Source organism: Canis lupus, chromosome 14 (genome assembly GCF_003254725.2).
Source record: "Canis lupus dingo isolate Sandy chromosome 14, ASM325472v2, whole genome shotgun sequence".
Taxonomy (NCBI): domain Eukaryota; kingdom Metazoa; phylum Chordata; class Mammalia; order Carnivora; family Canidae; genus Canis; species Canis lupus.
The window spans coordinates 52,690,567-52,714,404 of record NC_064256.1 but is presented as its reverse complement, the minus strand read 5'-3'; the positions used below and the strand labels follow the sequence as shown (position 1 = coordinate 52,714,404).

At 34.3% G+C, this 23,838-nt stretch overlaps 2 long non-coding RNA genes across 3 annotated transcripts in view; one reads left to right on the top strand and one right to left on the bottom strand.

The window, feature by feature from the left end:
• The window catches only part of LOC112670765 (uncharacterized), a 92,871-nt gene that overhangs the window by 66,580 nt on the left and 2,453 nt on the right, over positions 1-23,838 (bottom strand). The window contains exon 2 of one of the 2 annotated variants that reach the window (XR_007401942.1): positions 15,048-15,063. This is a non-coding gene — a long non-coding RNA (uncharacterized LOC112670765). Of the gene's footprint in view, positions 1-11,613; positions 12,172-15,047; positions 15,064-23,838 lie in introns of those variants that run through there. The other variant, XR_003143193.3, reaches the window with a different exon arrangement.
• LOC112670764 (uncharacterized) overlaps positions 12,261-23,838 on the top strand; it is a 28,306-nt gene continuing 16,728 nt past the window's right edge. Inside the window, exons 1-2 of the long non-coding RNA XR_003143192.1 lie at positions 12,261-12,391; positions 18,114-18,245. This is a non-coding gene — a long non-coding RNA (uncharacterized LOC112670764). The remainder of the gene's footprint in view (positions 12,392-18,113; positions 18,246-23,838) is intronic.

The window sequence follows — 23,838 nt, the reverse complement described above, 5'->3', positions numbered from 1 at the left end:
ATGTCAACTTTCTCATTTAAACAAAATAAATCAGATTAATTTTAATACTTTAGTTAGGTCTGATACATATGTATCCTTTTCTACCTGTATCAAATAGATTTGTTCCCTTTACTATCAAGTAACATCAAAGATGAATCAAGAGCTAAATTCTTCCATCTCTTCAATCTCCATCAACCTTTAAACTTCCACTAAAAACAAAAATATTCAGCACAGCTTAACCCAACAGGGAACCTATTCTTTTTACCTAACTTCAGATTGGCCAGTCAAAAATTAAATTAGCATGTCAATGATTTAACATATACCCTGCTATATCAAATATATAAAACCTTGACCTATCTTAACACATTTTGATTTCAGTTTTGATAGAAGTCAAACAAATTATTCTATAAGTTAATTTTTAAATATCTGCCTTGCAGATAAATTCTTACGTGTCCTGGTAAAGCAAAAATATGCTTCCAAATTTTAAATTCTTGAAGGTTGCTTTCTTTGATAAACTCTAGGTCACAGAGTATCATCTTGTCCCACATGTTCCCTTTTAATTAAATGTCCACAGCGCAAACTTCAAAAAGGACACTTGTTCCTAGAATAGGTTATGGTCTATAAGGCAAAGCAAAGCAAAAAGCAAGTGTGAATGATTCTTTTTTTTTTTTAATTTTTTTTTTTATTTATTTATGATAGTCACACACAGAGAGAGAGAGAGAGGCAGAGACATAGGTAGAGGGAGAAGCAGGCTCCATGCCGGGAGCCTGACGTGGGATTTGATCCTGGTCTCCAGGATCGCGCCCTGGTCCAAAGGCAGGCGCTAAACCGCTGCGCCACCCAGGGATCCCAAGTGTGAATGATTCTTATGCAGAAGCACAGATATGCAAAAATAGTACTATGGTTGACCCGATTATTTTAAATTTAAGAGAAGAGGCCTGATGCTACCAATCTACCTTCCTAGAACTTTCACAAGGGAAAGAACATGGACCTTAGGGTCAGATGTTCATACAAATATTCGGACAGGGACCACTTTGCTTAAATTTCATCTGTAAAATGGAGATAAAATTTCTTATATATTAATATTGTGGGATCAAATGAAATAATATATGTAAAATTCTTACTGTAGCGTATGGCACAGTATAAATGCTAAACAAATAGTAAATGTCATTATTATGTCATCAAAGAAGAAAATGCCCTTAGCAAATTGACACATCAATTGTGATATTTTACGGAATAGCTAAATTTAACTGTACTGCTGTGTTATGACCAGTAGCCTAAGTTTTATATGCAGATCAGTTGCCATTTTTCCTGAGTTTGTGTTTTCACTCTTACGTGTACAAAGATATGATAATTTGTGGGCTAATAATTTATGCTGATAATTTGCTATAGACAGTAAAGTCAAGTCAATAATTCACTCAGGGAAAAGTAGGTCTATGAAGGTTGAAGGTGAAGAAGCTGCTTTAGTTACTTTTTCACTGCAGTGAATCTGATTCACTGATCATTCACTGAATGATTAACTCTGCAAAAAAGTTTTAACACCCTGTCCTTAATTCTGTCTCAATTTATAATTACAACATGTAATTCCCTGTATTAGTCTATTTCTGCCATGGCAAATTACTGAAACCAGGTGGCTTAAACAACACAAATTTATTATTTTGCAGTTCTGGAGGTCCAAAGCCTGCCATGAATCTCAGTGGGCTAATGTCGGGCTGTGAGCAGGGCTGGTTCTTTCTGTTCTGGTTACGATAATTTTGGAATTGTTTTCTTTATACAAGCAAATATCAACTAACAGAGGGTGGAGAAGTAGAGATGTTTGCTGAACTTTAGAAGGTATCAGACCTGGGCTAATCATTTACTAGGATGGTTGGGTAATTCTTTCATAGGTATAGGCAAAAGACTGTATCATTTCAATAGAATAAATTGATAAAAAAAAATCTTTGTGCCTAAGAGTAACATACTTGAACTGTTTGAAAGTACTTGAACATTACTTTCAAAGTATAATCATTATTATGCTATGTTTCTCTTGATTTACAAAAAGAGGATTGTCAAATCCTTAACTTTGATGTTAGACTTTCTGTTCTCAACTAAAGCTGCATCGTTACATTTATTTGTGAATGCTTCATAATAAAGATATAAACATAAACGCAATCAAGCTTTTGCAGCAGAGTAATAGTAGGAACATAAAAGATTTAGAACAAAATCATATCTAGAACAGTTAGAAGAATTTGGAATATTAAATCAAGAAACAAAGCACTTGATAGGTCTAGAAAGGAAGGAAGAATGGAAACAAGTTTAAAAATGATTTAATATAAAGCTTCTAAGTGCTTAATATGAGCCTGGGATAGCACTGAGTTTGAGTACTATGATGATTAAGACTCATACTCTTCGCTTCTGTGAGAAACACACACACATAAACATATTTTAACATAATATATTAACAGATGTTTTCAAGCCATATTCATGATATTTATTTTGAAAGTTTGTATTCAGGTTGTCATGAAGATCTGAGATCCGTTAACATAGTGTCATTATAATTTCATGGTCTCTAACCTCAACAGCATTATGTCAGCTTGTTTTCCAGTTCTTTTCAAAGGCTAGTTCAAACCTACTCCCCATCCTCATCTCTAAAATGGGAATAATGGTAATTAAGCCATAGGATTGCTTTGAGGATTACCTGAATTAGTTCATGCAAAATTTTATAGCAAATAGCCTGAAATATACAGTTCAATAAATGTTTGATATCATTATTACTCTCAAACTTCTTATTCCTTGATCCATCCTCCTTCACCTTTTCTTAAAAACATATGACTCTGCTTCCAGCTTTACCATCTTAAAATTCCCCCCATATCTGACCACTGAACCAAAAAAGGAACTTGTATCTATCTCTCCTTTTCTTCCTTCCTTCCCACTAAAGTGAAAAAGAATTACCACCTCCACTTACTGAAAGGCTAATCCTTCCACGTTCTCCAGAGACTCTTCTCTTTTTCCTCCTCAGGAACTTAATCATCTTGCATACTTCCATCTTTCTTTCTCAATAATATTTGAACATGATAAAGTTCTACTCTTCTTCAAAAAGAAAAATCATTCCTTAATTCATATTCCTCTCACCTACTGCCTTTCTCTCTCCCCTCTCCTTCATACTCCAAATGCTCCAAAGCATGTTCTTTACTCCCTATCTCTACTTCCTCACCTCCCACAACCCATCACATTCTAGTTCCCACTCTTAGTAATTTCCACAAGAAATGCTTTACCAAACTTATTAATAATGTTCTCACTTATGAATGTAATAATTAGGTTTTAATTTTTGCCATACTTGATCTCTTGGTAGCAGTTGGCACAGTTAATTACTCCTTCCTTTTAAAAAGCCTCCCTCGGGAAGCCTGGGTGGCTCAGGCAGTTTAGCATCGCCTTCAGCTCAGGGCCTGATCCAGGAGACCTGGGATCAAGTCCTGCGTCAGGCTCCCTGCATGGAGCCTGGTTCTCCTTCTGCCTGTGTCTCTGTCTCTCCGTGTGTCTCTCATGAATAAGTAAATAAAAGCTCAAGAAATAAAAATAAAAAAAATAAAAAGCCTTCCTCTCTCACTTTATTCCAAAGCATCCTCCTAAACAGAGTTCCCTCCTGTTTCAGCAGGAGGAGAGCTTTTTCCTATTCTTCCTTTCCATGCTTTAGAGTGCTTGCCTCTCAACTTTTCTCATTCTACTTATTCCCCCAGAAAATGTTCATTTTCCTATATCTTTAACTATTATCTATATGTGGATATTATCAGATCCGCAGTTAATGCCAAAAAAATTTCATGAACTCCAGACTCATATATCCCATTCTTACCTATTGGTCATGAACCTTTTAATATTCCATAGACACTTCAAAGTCAGCATGTCCAAATCTGAACTCATTATCCCCCTCCCCATAGCATATCTCTTCCTATTTTCCCTCAGTGAATATGATTATCATCTTCTCTGCTATTTAAACCTGGATATAATCTTGGGGGGGGGGGTTCACTGTGTGGTCTACCATCTTGGTCTATGTGAAAGGCAATTCTCTCCAGCTAGCTGCACAGTATGCATTTCTGCCTTCCACCTCCTCACACTACTGACTGTACTCTCCAGATATCTTATGTTTTCCTTGCATCCCACTACCACTCCTCTAAGATTAGTTCCCACTATTTCTTGGCTATATAACAATGAATCCTAACTGGCTACTTCTCCTCCTCTCATATCCAACTAGTTTTTTTTACCCACTGAAGTGAGTTTGAGCCTCCTAAAATATAAATATGAGAGGTACCTGGGTGGCTTAGTTGGTTAAATGTACGACTCTTGATCTCAGGTCTTGATCTCAGGGTCATGAATTCAAACCCCACGTTGGGCTCCATACTAAGCATGGGAGCCTACTCTAAAAAAATGTTAATATGATGTTTTCTTCTTAATGCTATTCTTCTTTAATGATTCCTTATTTCCATGAAGATATATTTTGAAATCTGTCAAGACCTACCTACCCTGTTTGCTTCTCTAGCCCTCAACTCACATATCCAAACATGATTAACCATTGTCAGTTGACCATACTTTCTTTTCTCTGGACCCTTGAATATTCCATTCCCTCTGTCTGTAAGAATTATTCTCTTCTTTGCTTAGATATTACTGCCTTCAAAGAGTGTGAAACACATGACCTGTGATCATCCCTACATTACTCTTCTCAGACTCTGAGGAGAGGGAGCATGTCTGTCCTTTGCAATATTGTGCATAGCACAGCTCCTAGAATTTAATATGTATATAATATATGTAAAATAGGGACACCTGGGTGGCTCAGCAGTTGAGCATCTGCCTTCATCTCAGGGCATGATCCAGTTCCGGGGATCAAGTCACACATCAGGCTCTCTGCAAGGAGCCTGCTTCTCGCTGTGTCTTTGTCTTTGTCTCTCTTTCTGTGACTCTCATGAATAAATAAATAAAACCTTTAAATATATATACGTAAAATAAATAAATTAGTAAATACAAACAAAAAAATGAAACAAAAATTATAAATTTATATTATAACAAATATTCACTAACTTTATGAAGAGAATTGGATCCTCTTGGACAATTCAGCTATCCAAACCTGGAAGGAACTAACAAAATTCATTAATAAATGAATCAATAGGATGTAATTGATGAGTTCAACATTATAACTGCCATTGCATACCTGATGATATTACCTAAGGGCCTTGAGGGTGAAGAAAGGCCTTTCTATCCTATGAATTGATTTTTCTTAGTTAAAAATGTTTTTCTTTTTTTTTTTTTACAAGATTTTATTTATTTATTCATGAGAGACATAGAGAGACAGAGAGAGGGGCAGAGACACAGGTAGAGGGAGAAGCAGGCTCCATGCCAGGAGCCTGACACGGTACTCGATCCTGTGACTCTAGGATCATGCCCTGGACCAAAAGCAGGCGCCAAACCGCTGAGCCACCCAGGGATCCCTAAAAATGTTTTTCTTTGTATTATGTTCTTATAAAATGAAACATTTGTTAGATGAATGAATGTGTTTCAAAGTTTTACAACCTGTCTTTAGTTATAAATTATATGTATTTATACAACTGTAAATTTCCAGAGGGTAATAGAAAATCTTGAGCTGGCCCTGTTTAGTCATGAAAATTATAAGTACAGTAGGCATATTAATGCAGAAAATATTTTTACTGCATTTAAAACTGTCCCTAGAAACACAATTATAAATGAAGCTGTCTGAGTTCTAAGTTCTAAACCAAGAAAATAAAATTTCTAAAACTTTTTTGCAAAGTGGAGATAAAAGTTGGAGTAGTCTTTGTCCATTTTGATAATCAAAATGGCTCTATTTCTTCCTAATACTTATATTAAAAACTCAGATTATTTTCATAAAGAAAACAATTACATAAGTAGAAATTAGACTTGGTAGCAACAGGCAGCCCAGGGTCTAAAGGAATCTAAAAGAACAGATTTTATGCATGTTTAGCAGCAATTACTCTAATTGATAGTGTATGATTTTAAAAGCACTTTTGCAATTTTTCCTCTATATAATATTTTGTTGAAAAATTACTTATGTTAATATATTCAGAAAATATACAAGTTAACAATTTACTTGCAAGGATAAAAAAAAGTAGACACCTAAGGAAAACAATATTTTCAAACATAAAACACTATCTTCTATTTTCAAGAAAACAGTAGCTTACCCTATCATTGCATAACACATTGACTATTCTTTCCAGCATAGATGTCCTATATCTAAACAACCAACTTGTACATTTTTATTTAACAGTCAAAACAATATGCCTTTAGAAACTCCACAAATTAAAGTAAATGGAATCGTTACCAAAATGGAGAGAATTTTTCACTGGCCTCAATTTTTGTTCAATGAAAATAAACAAATTTTGCTTTCAGAGAGGCAGTATCTTTGGGGGGAATCAGACAGCTGTGGGTTTAAATCATAGCCATTAACCTCTTACTGACTCTGCAGGCAGAAATTTTAAGTCTCATCCTGCCAGAGAGTAGGCCTAGAGGTCCCTAGCAAAGAGATGCTGGTGTTTACTTCTTCTGGATGTTGATAAGCTAGACAAGCAAGACAAACCATGAATACAGACTCTGAAGGTTGTTTAGGGGGTAAAGTCACCAATCAGAGAAAAGTAAATGTATCAGAGAACCCGACAAAATGTTGGAAGAAAAACTTCTAAATTTTAGCTATGCCAATACAGATACAGAGCAGACTGTGGAAGGCTGTTTGTTCATAGGGGTGAAGGCTGCAGAAAATGAAGAGAAGAGTTGATACTGAAAGTTCATGATCGACTAGAAGTAGGTATACAATGATAACTAAGTCATTGCTGACTTAAACAACATGGGTTACAAGGTCACAAAGGGATAGGGAAAAATGAAAGGGAAACAAATGGAACAAGGAAGAGAAGTGAGTTTAGTTGTATATATCCTCTAAGATATACAGGTATATTCCTAGTGGACAATAATATTTTAGGGATGGTAAGAGCAACAGAAACTTAAAGTGCTGACAGAGGTAAGATATGCATGCTAAATCTCGGCAGAGAAACCACATAACAAGTTTGTCACTAATAGGTGGAATCTAAAAAATCTGGATTCAGACTGACGGTTATGAGAAGCTGAGGGTAAGGGAATTAGAGAGATCCTGAAGGGTACAAACTTGCAACTGAAAGGTGAATTAAGTTTGGAGATCTAATGCGAGGCACAGTGATTATAGTCAACAATACTGTATATATTAATATACTTTTAAGTATATTAATATACTTTGAGAGACTAGATCTTAAATGTTCTCACCACAATTAGCTAACACTATGGTGATAGCTAATTATATTACAATATATAAATGTATCAAATCATGTTATAAACCTTAAACTTACACAAAGTTATATGTCAATTATATGTTGATTTAAAAAATGTCCAATGTAGCAGAGAGAATTGGCAGATTTCAGATTATAAAACACCATCTAATTTGACAGAGGCTGATCTCTGGGGACTTGTGAGAGCAATGACAGGACAGTGATGGAGGCAATCAATCATACTGTGGTAAGGAGCAAAGGAAATGTGAGATAATAGAGGCAAAGGACGGATATGGAGGGCCCATTAAGATGGTTGGTAGAAAAGAAAAACAAGTAGTTGCCTTCGTAGCTTGAGATACAGACAAAATTAGAAATATATTTTTGAAGTTTGCCAAAAAGTCTTGAGCAGTTTTTAAAACTGAAATCTTTTTTTAAAAAGTAAATTTAAGGTGTAAGAATATGATGAGAAAGTCTCAGAGAACTGTGGAGATTGCTAACAAGAACCCAATAGATGAAGTCAAAACAGAATAAAAATAGGAGAAATTCCTGACCTCAGACAAGATATAAAAATGTAAATAAGTTTGTAGGATCAGCCTCTTATTCTTTGGAATGATTCATCAGTAATAAAAAATGCCTACAATGTTGAATTTATTTAACTCTTTCATTTATGCTTTTAGTAACTAAATTTTACTTAGGACATACTCAGTTTAAACTCAGTAAAAATATTAATAGATTTGAAATTTTATAATGCTGTCATAAGGTTAGTCTTCCAAGATAAATAATCTTCTTGGAATCTGTTGTCATTTTTATCTCAACAGTTCAAGGCTCTTATATTATTTTACCAACTATCTCTTATATATAGCATTTTTTCCCTACTAATATAATAAGACTTTAAAAATAGAGGAAAAATAGCTTCATTTCCATGAAAATTGCAAAACCAATTTCCTCTTTACTTATGATCATTAAAATTTTTCACTCTGTTTCTTAAATTAATATTTCTCCTAATAAAAATAGAGACTGTGAGCAAGACTTTATTATACAGTGTAAATATCAGGAAAACAACCTAAGGCTGAACTCTGTTCACTGCTATGTAAATTTATTCAGCTTTGGATAATTAGCAGATGGTTTTTCTACATTCAGTGTTTATTATTCTGTAATCTTTGCTAAAATGAGTATTTTATATGCTAGCCCATCTAGAAATATAACCAAAACGTAAAAGTTCACTCAATTTATAGTCTAATTAAAATTCCTTATTAACACTTTATCATTTTTAAAAGAAAATGAGCATTTTGAAATATAAATAGTTTAAGATTAGCATGTTTTTCCAATCTGTTTTTGCACATGTTTGTTTCATAGGTAACATACGTTTTCTATAATCATCAACAGATTATAGAAAATATTTCTAAAGTTCCAATTTACTGGGCAATTTTTACTTATTAACTCCTCTACTCCTCACAACAACCCTCTGAGGGAGAACCTGTTACTATCTTCATTTTTTAGATGAAAAAGTAAGAAAAGAGGTTAAGTAATTTTCCCAAAGTCATAAGCTACTGGATGACAGAGGAAGGATCCAAACCCAGACTGTGTAGCTCCCAAATCTGGCACTGTGAATACTGTACTATTTTGTTTTTACTGGTTTTGACTATGAGTTAAATACTTGCCTTGGGTTATTCTCAAGTGACATCAAAAACAATTTATTAAAAATATACATTCAAATAACTAAACAATCTTGTCTACATAATTTCAAAAAGGATGTTTGAATGGAGTGAAATTATTGCTTATACTGAAATTGTGTAGACAAGACCTTTCCTAGGCACAAATAGACACTCACTGGAGGAAAGCTTCTCATTTCTGTAAGCAACTATTCAGAGATTTGAATTCATATTCCTGCAAAGGTTGCATTAACTCCTTCAAGACCTAAGTATTATTATTTAATATGTGAATATATTGGAGAAGTAATTCACCTTATCTCTCTTTAGGAATATTTGAAAAAAATCCAATATTTAATTTAATGTGTATCTATACCATATTAATCTCTTTCTGAGAAGTTGGTGAAATTCTCAAATACTATCAACTTTCAATAGCAGATTTTTTTCATGTACCCAAAGAAAGATCCCAGCTCATTACTGTCCTGGTAACCATGGACCCCAAACCATGGGGGTCTATTCATGAATAGAAAGGCATCTGTGTTGTATTCCTTGACTAGCCAGGATAGAGCTAAGCTCTTTTTAAAAGGTAGCCCTCTTGTACATATGGTTGGAGGGACAAGAACAACCAATTTTTTTAGTTCTCCAGCCAAACAGACTTAACCTGAGCCTCCATTAGTCTTGCATGTATGCTTTATTATTCAATTTTCCAAGAGCTCTGAACAAAACCATTTCCTTGTAATCTTTACTCTGACTTTTTAAGAAACATAGAAAGAGCTGTGATGTGTCAGAAGCTCTAAACCGTTTGACTGAATTTCCCAGGCTTTTTCTCTTTACCGGTTATACTCTAACATTAACAGCAGTATTGTAACTTCAACTAATACTATCTAATATAGACAAAAATATTATTTTAATCCATGAACTTCCTATAGTAATTTTCTCTTCCTTTGGGAGAAAACATAATTTTCATCAAAGGGAAAACCTCTATATGCTCCTTCTGTTTGCAGAGAGGAGTCAGAAAAAGAGAATGGTGAGATTCAGGGCTAAAAGGCCATTGTTTAATAAAGCATTTCACTAACTTTTTAGATATAAAAGAGAAGTCCAAAACTGATCTTGGAGACTAAGTCAGAGGACTTTGAGTTACTCTGATGATAATTAATGAGGCTAGAGGCAAAGCTAGCAAAAATGACTAAAACACTTCTTTTGAGAACAGAAATGCCTTGTATTCAGTTACAAGTCCCCCACCCTATGGTTTAAAAGTATTTTCATTGCTCCAAAACACCAAGGTTTACTCTATATAATCTGAAAACTTGATCTAGTGAGAATGTGAGAATGTGTGTATTTGATTTACGAAAAGGCATGGAGATCTTGCTGGGCATGTCATGAAACAGAAAAAGGAAAGCATATGTGAGATTTCAAAGTGATCCAGAAAGAGACCAATTCACCAGTAAAGAAGAGCTTGCAACCCAAGATGTCTAGGAAAAATGTTTACAGTACCTTGGGATTCGGCTACATTTCCTTTGGATTTTAGGGGCCAGGTTCCCCTGGCAATCATCTGAGTAAGCTCTTAAAGCTTAGTGTCTGTAGCATTACTGTTTCACTGGCTACAAATCTGAACTATACAAATACCTATGTACCCAATATCAGGATGACAAGAAGATATTTTACTTATATTCATCAAATCTGATTATGTTCTTAAAAGAAAATGCATTAATATTATGAATAAAAAATTAAGTCATGCTAAATTTATTTTTAAATTTGTCCCTCTAGCTTCTAATATCATTTTTCTTTTTCATATAGAGTTTTAGAAATCAGAAACAAATGATCAATGCCAGATTATATAATTTTAGTGATTATAATTATTTTAGACAAATTAAACATGCTCACTCTCAAGCTTTGTCTTAATTCAATTTATGAACCTTTAATTGAAAAATAAACTGAGGGATCTATATCAATAATCCCATACTCTAGTTTTATATTCCTTCTTTTCTTTTCAGAAATATTAACTCCCTATCATGTGTCTGGAACATTATAGACCAATGGAAAATAGATTCAGAATGGGGCATAACTGTATTTAATCAAGGGAAGGCTTACCTCCTCAGACCATTTAACCTAACTCAAGCAAAGTGGACATCACATCCTCTACACATCAATCTTATGTTGTTTTCACTGCACTTACATTATCCTCTATTTCTATAAAAATCTCTCTCAAAAGAGTAGATCAAGTATCTGAAATTCTATCTTTTCCCTCCTTTGTTCAAAAATTATAATGAAGAACTCTAACTGGTGCATTTATATCTAGTCTTTTAGAATGAGTGCCCCTTTAATGGCATTGCCTTCATAGGGATGGGATGGAGTGTTCAAATTTGGTTCAAATCACTGAAGTATTTTAGTTTATTTCTTTCTAGTATCATTTCAAAACTGAACAGTGACAAGAGAATATTCACTCCACATTTCATAGGAAAGATATATATATATATAGACTATATTCCTTCTAGACAAAGGACAAAAGCAAAACTCATTAATCCTGTTCTGTGGAACAGTTACTAGAAGTACTACAATGAATTGCCATAGTGGCAGAGAAATATTCAAGATTTTTTGAACATACTGATTCCAAGATATAGCCGAATCATCTCTAAAACATTATTTAGGATATTTTCAGAGAACTAGATGTGTTTTCTTGTTCATATTATTACCTGAGGCAAGTGCTTTCTTAGTGGTCAATCTGGAGAATATAGTTCTGCCATGTAAGTGGGATGATCATCTTCACAGGTCTCTAAAAAGCAACTTCTTACAAATCCCCAATCACATACATTTTATCTCCATAAGGAAATTACATATCCAGTACAAATGCCCTTTGCCTCTAGTCATTGTTAAAAGAAGTGACAAACCATTCTCCTTCTGATTTATATGGCCTGGGAGAAATCATAATTATGTTTCTTCTCTAGTTTAACTCATCAAGATTGATTTAAGTAAAAGTGTCTTTGCTGAAACTGATGGCTACAATGATCTCACTGAAAGAAAAAAATTACAGTAATAGTGATGATAATTTAAAAGAGAAATTTCTCTCTTAGATTTAGTGTTTTTAGCCTTTATAAACACACATTTTAAAATGACCATTGTGACAGACAAAATAATGGCCCACAAAGATGTCTACTTACTAATCCCTGGAACCTGTGGCTATGTGACCTGACATGGCAAAAGCAACTTTGCAAATGTAATTAAAGACCTTGATATGAGGGGGTTATCCTGGATTATCTCAATCACAAAGATTCTTACAAGAGGGAGGCAGAAGGATATGTCACAGAGGATGAGACAATAGAATCAGAGCTTAGAGTAATGTGAGTCCATGCCAACAAATGCAGGCAGCAAGGACACAGATTCTCCCTTAGAGCCTCTGGAAGAAACATAGTTCTGCCAATCCACTTCAGAATACTGACCTCCAGAAATATAAGACTATAAGTGGGTGCTCCTGTAAGTCATTAAATTTACAGTAATTTGTTACAGCAGCCAAAAGAAACTTATACAACCATATCCAACATTTTAAAATAAAAGAATGAATTCTGCTGTTACATTTCTAGGAAAATATTATAGTTTAATATTTGTGACAAAATACCTAGAGGTATCATCTAGATAAAGAAATTGGTTTTATCTAACTTAATTTAATAAATGCTCAGACCATCTGTGTCAATCATTTAATAAAAGTTCAATCTGTACCATAAATAAAAGTGCAATCCATTTTAAAGAAGAAATAGAAGACTAAGATATTTTCCAGCCTTTAAAAAGTAAACTTTCCAATGGCCTATTCCCCTCTCCCCCTCTAATAGTAATAAAAGTTTTTCCTTTAAAATTAGGATAAAATTTCTTGCTCCATTGGGGAAAAATAAAAGCATCTATATATTACCACTTACTTCTTTAGAATAAGTGTAAAAGCATTTCATGAGCAGAGTAAATGCATAAATATGTCTTGACAAAAGAAACCGAGATTGGTAGTCCTTCAAAGAAACCTGCATTCATTTTGGTGGCAGTAAAATATTGCGTACCCTCTCAAAAGCTGAGATCACAATGTCTGAAATATGTATGTGAAAGCCCTTTGAAAAAAAAAAAAAAAAGAAAGCCCTTTGAACATGCATCGCATGAAAGGGATCACAGACACAAGAACAGACAGCATTCAATTCTGAAGTGCTCTGAGCTTTGTCAATGAAAAAGAGATTTAAAAATTTTTAATGTATAGGGACATTTTTCAGAGCAGCAATGCAAAATGTTAGAATGCTGATGCATTTGAACAAAGATGAGATAATTCATTGTCATTGGTAAGTGAAATAAAAAGTACTGTATGAAGAGAAGCAAATGTGTTCCTCAAAGTGAGTAATAACTCTAAAACTGCATAGATAAATTAGTAATCATGACCAGAACTAACTGCAGGGACTGGATAGAAAACTGGTAATATTTTAAAGTCCTGCTGCCTTTTTCTGATTGGTGTTTTTCCCCCTATTTTAGGTACATAAATATACTCAAGTTTTATAATGTCACTGTCATTTCTTTTGTAGTAGACTTACTATTATCCTACAAAGAAATGCCCTTATGTTTCTGCAAGACAATAACCTCTCTTAACTAAAGGAAAAGTTGATCTTTAAAATCCTTTCTGGGATTGCTATTCTAAGGAACCAGTTAAGCAAAGAACATCTCAATTGAACTACATTGTCCTGGTGAAAAAAATACAGTTTGGGAGTGAGAGTTCAAAACAGGCTTAGCATGTTCTTTTTCAAGTACTTACCGTGGAAAATAATCCTTTCTTTGTCCCTAGTCCTTACTAGAAGTAAATATAGAGATAATATAAATAAATAGATAAGTATAGAGATAACAAAGACATTTAGGGACACCTGGGTGGCTCAAGTGGTTGAGCATCTGCCTTTGGCTCAGGGTGACCCCGTAGTCCCGGAATTGAGTCCCACATCATGCTCCCTGTGGGGAGCCTGCTTCTCCCTCTGCCTATGTCTCTGCCTCTCTCTCTGTGTCTCTCGTGAATAAATAAATTAAAAAAAAATTTTAATGATATTTAGAATAAATGTGGTATTTACATGGAAACCAATTTCAGAGAGAAGGAGGAAAAAATCCGAAATCTTAAATCAGAATATTACCATTAGATCAACTGTTTGCAACCCTGACAAAATTATAAATCAATTACTTGGCATTCTCTCAATTTACCCCTGATGAGCATATGCATATAAAATACTGGAGAGTCAACCAAGCTACCAAAGATAATTGTTCACAAAGTATTTTTACTGCATTATTTCAACTGATTCTCATAACCACCTTCATAAACATATATTACTAAAACTAAATAAACTGAATAAGAACCCAAAAGACCTAATTCAAAGTCACATATCCAGTAACTGTAATGATCTAGAGGGAAATCCATCCATATATTTGGACTCCAGGACCAGTTTTCAAGTTTCAATTATTTATCTATTGTACTAGTAGGTTGTTTTAACATAACTTGTGCTGCCAAATTGAAATGCCAAAAATAACCACCTGATTCTAAATTACAGAATATTGTGAGGAAAATTAAACAAAAAGCATGAAAATGTATTAAATATTGCAGTGCTTAACAGAGTAGCCCAACTGTTAGATGGATTCAAGGTCATCAGAAGCAGAAAATTAGATTGAATAATAATGACAGGTTGCTTTTTCACAGGTGACCTGAGAACAATGCTATATTCTGATATCATAAATAGTTCTGCAGTATAATAGCCATAAGCCTCATCCATGACATTGATAATGACATTGGAAAGTGATAAACAAAAAAGTTTATTTTATGGAAGGACATATTCTATTAAGTTGGCTTTATGCTCTGTTATTAATATTTCATCGGAAGGTAGGATGGATCAATTGTGGAAAATTTTGCCGTGAGCCAATGCCAAACCCGCCAGGTAATGTTTAGTGATCAGGGAGCTACACAGAGGGAATAGAAACTATGACTGGGGTGGAAGCAGAACTAGAACCTTTAAAAATACAGTTCCTTAATCTATTTTGTCTCTATTCATTGTCAGGATCAATAAAAATGAATGTCACAATCAGTTTGACTCAACTAGTTTTAAAATAAACACTCAATTCTAAAAATACTTACAGAAGAAGTCTGCCAGCTATAAAGGAGAGAAAGAGAAAGGAATTAAAAGGATCATTTGATAGAAAAGCATTGCAATAATTATCACAATGCATATCATTATCTTTTTTCATTACTAATCACTGTTCATTTTGGCTGGTTCACTTAACTGGCTATTTTCAATCACTACATTTTTTCAAATTTAATTTAACTAAATGTAGTGATGTCAATTATAAGCAGTGAATCAGGGAGAAACTAATGATTATAGATAATGCAATTGTCCTGGTTAGTTGCTCTAGGAGAATGTGCTAAAGCTTTATGAAGAGGAAAGCACAAAGTCAAAAGGCAGTGAACATGAGTACAGTAATATCATGTCTTCTTTCAAGTCTCATGTTTTAACACTGATTAAGTACCCAGAATATACTAGGTGGTCGGACTTTCACCGTTTTTACCAGTAAGGGTATTAAATAAGGGCCATAAAGTTCTAAGTTACAGATAGCTATGATCCTCAGCTTTCGTTTCTAAAAGTAAAAGTAGTTATAAATGTCTGTTGGCTATGGTATTATGCTAATCATCATTAGCATTAGGGCATAGTTACCATTAACATAAGGGTATTACATTAGTTAAAATTCATGTAAGATAATACCAATTAATAAAGGAGTCTGGTATAGTATTAAGCTGAATTTTTCCAGTCAAAAAAAGAATTCAGGCACTAATCTTAGTCACCATAAGGATTTTCTATTCTTCTACTTCTGTAACTTGCATCAAATCTGAGTGCAATCATTGGATAAAAGGGGGAATCCCTGTTTCCTGGCATTCCCCTAACATTTTGCCAAAGCTAGAAATGAAATTGGCTAAGAGTCCTCTGAAAGTTAGGTTCATGCATATATGTTGGCCCCAGTAAAGGCCCCTTAGTTAGGTCATTAATGTTATGTACTTTATATACACAGCTGCAGCTCTGATGATATATCAGCAGGGAATGCTCTCAGAATTGATTTTCTAGTAGAGGCAATAGATTTGTATTAACCCCGACTATTTTCTCTCCCAAGCAAGACAGCTGACCAGGGTTGGAAATGCAAATTGTGATTCATATCAAGCCAGCAAATATGTTTTGACTCAACTGCCAACTGAAATGTCTCAATATTCAAGCCCGGTTGGAAAACGCTCCGTAACTGATAATCATTGTCTATCAGGAGCTCAGGAGGGGACAGTAATTGCAAATGCACAGCACAACTTATTTATCATTCCTACCTAGAACCTAAATTGTTAAGCTAATCTTATTTTTATATTGTTTCAATCATTTGAACCTACTAGTAATTCATGAAATAACCAACTACTGACAAAATGGATCTCTGAAAACACTGAAAAACAAACCAGAGTATTTTTGAGATGTTGATTTAACATTCCCTCCCAACACAACCTCTAAGACCTCTTATAGATATAGAATCTTAATTTTTTTCTTAGAAATACCGGAGAACAGTTAAATTTGACCAAATTAAAAGAACAATCAAATTTAGTCCTAAACATAACAATACTAGCATCACTAAATAAATCTTTACATCTCTCTGTATGTGTGTTTCTTTGAAGTTCAAATTATCACAAGGAGCATACCTCACAAAGTATTATAATTCCATGCTAGATAATGATTTAGAATTCTTAGGGGTAAAAAGCTATCAGTACTATTACTATGCCTTTGCCTTTAAAAAGTATACAACTTGAAATGGAGAAATATGTCTGCCATATAAGGATAGTTTTCCAAATAAAAAATTATTTCTGTGCTAAAATATAGCTAACAAAAATAATTTTACATGCCTATTTTAATTTAAATTTGGGAAAGGGAATAGAAAATGGTGTTTCATTTAAAAATAAGTGAGACTATTGGGGATTTAAAGCTTTCTCTCCCTCCTTACTTTGTTGCAATCCATATAAGGAGTTGCTCTGTGTTTTATTTTTTTAATGATTCATTTTTTTCAGCCTCCACAGCCCCATAAAGTTGCTCAAGGCAAACAAGATCTTTGTATATCCAAACAAATCTCATTCTCAGATTTCACCTCAAGGCTATCATATTTAAAATCTGCAATAAGAAGACCTAAAGAATTTGCTAGTACCACAGTTCATTTACATGAATAATTACATCAAAAATAAAACCTAAAATTTTGTCTCATGTCTCCGAAGACAAGAAAGCAATAAAAGCACATTACTTAAGTAAAAAATATGCAAATAATGCTAATTGCATTAGGGTTCCTTTTTTCTTCATTTTCTATTTCTTAATGTGGCTATATTGTACTTACAATGAAAATATTATGTCATTGTTTCTAAAAATGAGTCTTAAAAATCTGTTACTTGATATGGCTTTACTCTTTTTAAATCATGCTCTCAAGAAGATAAGCTAGCCCTAGCCTGTTACTCCCAAACTGAGGCATCTAAAACACTTTAAAAGAATTTGAAGGAGGAGGAGAACATGTCAAAACTCAGCTGATAAATCAGAAATGTCCATTAGAAGTGGCAAAATTAGTCCCTTCTTAAGGACCATTCATCTTACAATTTTTTACTAAATATATCTTATAATTTCATAACAAGAAAGTTACATCTTAAAGTTGAATCATGACAACTTTTTTCTTTGTGTCAATCCTATGATGAATTAACATAAAATGAATTTTCCAAGAATTTGTTTAGGTATATATTTTTTCAGCTCTCTGGTGGTATACACACATCCCAAGCAATATGGCAAACTTCCCAGTTTGGGTATTTTTGAAATTGGCTTCTGGAAATTGATGATTTCCTAAATGATGTCAGCTATGATGAGCTTTAATAAAAGGCCTGGGGACGCCTGGGTGGCTCAGTGGCTGAGCGTCTGTCTTTGGCTCACGTCATGATTCTAGGGTCCTGGGATCGAGTCCCACATCGGGCTCCCCCACAGGGAGCCTGCTTTTCCCTCGGCCTATGCTTCTGTGCCTCTCTCTGTGTCTTTCATGAATAAATAAATAAAATCTTTAAAAAAAAAAAAAGGAAAAGAAAAAGAAAATAGAAGCCTGGAGTTTATTTCCAATATCAAATCAGTACAAATAACTGAATAACTCCTGTGATTAGATATTTCCCAGGTGCTGAGGACATAAAGAAGTATGAGACACAGATCCTGTTCCACTTGCTGTCCATTTGGGAGTTGTGTCAGTTAGACTGTTTTCATTTGCGAGAATCAGAAAATTCAAAATGGCATAAAAGGTAAGATAATTTATTGATTAATATCAATCGAGAGTATACAGATAAACCAACTTGAATTTTGATCAACTATTTAGGTTGACTTAATTCTCATGCTGCCTTTTCTCACAGTGGTAAAATGGGTAAAACAGCACAAGAAAGAAGTCTTCTACATTTTAACTATTAAAGTCCTATTTGGAACAAACCAAAATAATCACCGTGGCTATTAGAATGCCATGTACTAATCTACCTAGGCTTTAGTTACAGTCTATCCTTGAACCAATCAACAAGGTTATATCGACTGGCAAATATGAATCAGAGTCAGCCACTGAGGCTGGACATGAGTTAATATCATCCATATCCCATGGATACCATACAAAGGCAGAAGGCTGAAATGTATACTAGGGAGGAAATTTCAAGTTTTATTAGAGTGGTCAATATGGTAATCATGAAAAGTAGTAACAAAAGAGGTCAATAGAGTAACGTCACAAAAATATTATGAGCAATTTTGTAGTGTAAGGTTTTACATATGTTTTGGGTTTATGAGTATTTGTTGAATTATCATGCACTGTATTGAATTTACAATTAATTGCTAAGGTAATAGTAAACAGGTGTTTTGTAATTCAGAAAGATAAAAGGATACCTGTGGGTTGTGGTTTTTCTGGAAAGGCACCTGGAAAAAAGGCCTCCAAGGGGTGAAGGGTGAAGATATTCTGGCTTGGGTAATTGAGAAATAAGGCATTGTGGTGGAAGAAAATGGCTCCAGCAAAGAGAAGTGTTAAACATAGAACATATTTTCTAGAATAGTCTAACCTTAAAAAACAAAATGCAGGACCTTGATCATGTCATATTTTTTAAAGTACCTATATACACTGACTGCTATTCTTAGAAGATGTTGCATTAACCATTAATTGAGACTTGTAGCTTTTGCTGCAACTTTAATTTCTTACCAAGAATGAATTAAATTTAAAAACTATACACAAACTACACATACACACACGCTTATGAAATTTTCTATTTTTACCATAGTTTAAAAAGAGATTTGGCAACATGGTCACATTGGCCATCCCATGTAACAATTTCAACCAGACAATGTAGAAAAATTACTGAATGTTATTTTATTTAAAATCTTCCACTCAAGAAAACCTGTGACTCTCTAGACCTATGCCTTCCATGAAGATTACACCACTTTTTATTTTTTCTGTTTTCCTAAAACAACTTGGCTACTAAAATTGTAAGATTGCTACCCAAAGTATTTTAAGTTGTAAAGTACACTCTAGGTAACATCATCTTAGAAAATGTTATCAAATTGAATGTATCTGTCTGAGTTTCTTTTTCCTATTTATTGTCATATAAAAAGGAAAAGCTAAAACCTAAAGCTGCTGATTTCCGACCTCATCAGGTTTTTGTGATATGTAGGGAGTTATGGTGTGATGTATTAAAAGAAGACAGAGGAGGAGGAGAAAGAATGGATGGGGAGGAGGAGAAAGAATGGATGGGGGAGGAGGAGGGCCATGAGGAGGAGCAGGAGGAAGAAGATGGTAACCATATTCGGGATGTAGAGAACACTCAACTCTTACATATCCCACTAACGAGCATGGATGGGAGTCTTTACTGCAGAAGCAGTTTTTCACTGGTTCGTAAAATAAAAGGAAAGAGACTGTAATTATTTAGGAAGGGACCAAAGCTTGAGCAAGTACTAAAGAAAGACAACAGAGTTACATCTGCAATTACCCATTAACCAAAGGAATCAAGTCCTACTGGTGTTCTTTCCATTCTAAGTGAAAATTTGAGAGGCACAGACTAACCATGATCATGCTTGAAGATAGTGAGCTAATTCATTCCTTTAAAATAATGGAACCCTTAGAGAATCACTGAACCAGTCTAACTAACAAATTGCTAAATCAATCTAGGAAATCTTATTCCAATTCTTCTTAGCTCTCAAAGAAAAAAAATAAGTCCTCTTTTCTTCTCTAATATTTTGGATCAAAGTAATATTTGGAACCCAGAAATGGACTCTCAACTCTATGGTTAACTAATCTTTGACAAAATAGGAAAGAATATCCAATGTCGCTTTAACAAATGGTGTTGGGAAAAGTAGGTATCAACATGTAAAAGAATGAAACTGGACCACTTTTTACATCATACAGAAAAATAAAGTAAAAATGGACTAAAGACTTAAATGTGAGATAGGAAACCATTAAATTCATAAAGGAGAACATAGGCAGTCACCTCTTTCACACAGCCATAGCAACTTCTTACTAGATATGTCTCCTGAGGCAAGGGGAACAAAAGCAAAAATAAACTATTAAGACGTCAATTATCTCATTTTAAACATCTTACAATACTTCAAATGTATTTTTGATATGCAAACATATAGTTATTAAAATAACACTACCAAATAAAATGTCCTCATAAATTTATTTTACATCACTGAAGTAGACAAAATTATACTTAGCAGTGTGCCTAGCTTCTGAGAGCTGACTGCTAAATTTTTTAAATTTTTGCATATTGGTAGACATCAGCAATGATGGAAGTATTTGTACCATAGAAACAGGCAAATCTACAAACCCAAGTTCCTCCTAGCCTAAGAGCCAGATGTTAAACATTTAGCAGCACATCACTATAGTAACATTCATGAGGAATATAAAAAGAAAGCCAATAATTTCAATATTATATAATTGTTTATAAACCGCATATGCTAAACAGAGTAAAAAACAAAAACAAAACCCACCAGTTATTCTCAATATCTTCCCAAGGTCGCATCGTAAGACTGAATCCAATTATTTTCGTATTGTCTAAAGCTTCCTCCCCACACATATGCAATATGGAAAATAGTTAATAGTTAAAGCTAAAAAGTTTGATTCTCAGATTTATTTTTTCAGAAATTGGCTAATGGGATTATTCCAGAATTTGAACCCACGTTTACCTATAATTTTTAAATTGAGTCACATAGCTATCTATGAACTATGAGCTTGGAAAAGAACACTGACCTTTCTGCCAGCATGCAGAGAATAAGTAAATATATATTTACATACAATAAATAAATATATACATATTTTTATTTTCTAAAACCATAAAATTCAAACTTGGCAGGTCTACAGATCTCAGTGAGTAAGGAAAATCAAGTCAATTCTTAGTAATACAGTTACGCATTTTTTAAAGAAACAAGGTTTTGAAACAAGAACATGATCATATAAAACTTTTCTGCTAAGTTTCAAGGGCAGTTGAGGAGATAAAGCTATTGCTGCTGAAGTAAACATTATATGTAACAACCCAATGTATAAAGAGCCAACTATCCATCTCACCGGGACTCAGGTCAAATAGAAGTGCAACAAATGAGAGAAACAGGGCTTCACTACTTTACTTCCATCCATTCTTCACAAACTCATACTAAAGGGTTCAGATCAAGCTACCAAGGTCAAGTCCAACAAAAATGCACCCGTTGTTATATTATCAGCTTTAGAAACTCTCTGGAAGATTAATTACCTCTAGAGCACACTAAATAAAAGTTAAATGCCTTGCTGCCCATGATTTCAAAGGTTCTTTTCCCTACATGAAGAACTTTAAAAACGGATTTTTAAAAAGCGTGGTGATGCGTTTAAATAGCCACACCTACACTGCATTCCTGACACTGGATGAAAAGGTCACCTTAATAGATATTGGTGTTCAAGAATAACTTCTTGTGAGACATATTTGGCACCCATTATCTCATTCCTTGGTACATCTTGCTAACAAAGAAATGTCCAGGTCTTTATAGCACATCTTTATAAAGATCATATAAATATAGGAGGAACCCAATCTACTAATAAGCTCATGAAAGAGTCTTCTTCAGTCACTGTATTTTTGATCTCTAACATCTCTTTTTGGTTCTTTCTCAGGATTTCCATCCTTCTGCTTACATCACCCATCTGTTCTTGCTTGATGTCTACGTTATCTCTTAGGGTCCTTAGCATATTAATCCTAGTTGTTTTAAACTCCAATCTGATCATTCCAATATTCCGGCCATGTCTGGGTTTAGTGCTTGCTCTGTGTCATCAAATTGTGTTGTCTTGCCTTTTAGTATGCTTTGTAATTTCTTCTCAAGAGCTGTATATGATATCCTGGGTAAAAGTAATGATTGTAAATAGTCCTTTAGTAATGTGGTGGTAAGTTGTGGAAGAAGGGAAGCATCTACCAGTCCTATAATTAGGTCTCGGTCTTTTAGTGAGCTTTTGCTCCTGCAATGTAAACTTCATACATGCTTCTAAATCCCCCTTCCCCACCTTAGGTAGGACAGGATGGCTAAAGAAAGTTAAAGTTAGATATTTCTCTTCTTTCACTTGGAATCTAGAGCTAATTGGAATGGATTACTTCCTTCCTGTCAAGTAAGTTAGTCTTTGATAAAACCCCAGCACAATAGATGCTAAGTGATTAGTTTCTCCTGAGGGCAGGCCTTCTTAAGAACAGGAGTGCTCTAATGTATTTCAAAGTGGTTCCTTTTCCTCTTCCTCTGCTAGAAAAATAAGGGAATTTTTCTCCAATATTTACTGTGAGAACCTGGTCAAGCTCCTAGAAGCAATACTCACAATGGCACAGAGGTCCTCCATGACAGAGTCCAACTAGAGTTTTTTGTTTTTTTTTTATCACTTTTGTAATTTTTTTTTTAATTTTATTTATTTATGATAGTCACACAGAGAGAGAGAGAGAGAGGCAGAGACACAGGCAGAGGGAGAAGCAGGCTCCACGCACCGGAAGCCCGATGTGGGATTCGATCCCGGGTCTCCAGGATCGCGCCCTGGGCCAAAGGCAGGCGCTAAACCGCTGCGCCACCCAGGGATCCCCCAACTAGAGTTTTTAACTCAGAATTGTCCACACTGAACCTCTAGCCATTTGTCAATTATAGTTCAGATTTCCTACCCTAATCCTTCCTACTGGCTAGTCTCTGCTCTGGGAAGCCATCCATGATCTCTGTATCATCTGTACATCTCTCCAATCTTGGGAGCACAATTACCAGGAACTGTGATTTGCTGTGTTCTCCACTCTCTTAAAGATCTAAGAGGAGTTGCTGATTTTTCAGACCCTTCAGCTTTCTACTTCTTATTCAGACACAGTGGCAACCTCTAAGCTCCCTACGTGCAGAACAAGAGTAACCCAATCTGAAGATGTTTCAATCCTTGTATGCATAACTGCACTGTATATAAAACAGAAAAACTGGAATCAGTTTAGTTATCCATTAGAGGTGAGTGGTTAGAGAAATTGTGGTCCGTTCATAAAATAGAAGACTTTACATAAGTTAAAATGAATGAACAAGAGCTATATGTATAATCATGTGTTAGCCTCAAAAATATTTTGAACCTAGCATGCAATTTACATAACATTTAAAACTTATATAAATTATCACAAACTATTTTTAGATAATAGTTTGTGCAATAAATTTATTTTTGAAAAATAACCTTGCACGAGACGAATGAATACTGAATTCTTGGTAGTTTTTCCTTCTAGGAAGTGAGGGAATTAGGATCAGAAAGAATTTCCAGAAGACATTAACTACAACTATAATATTTTATTTGGTTTAATGATATAAAACAAATGTTACAACATTAAAATTTCTTAAGCCTGTGATAGTGAAAATATT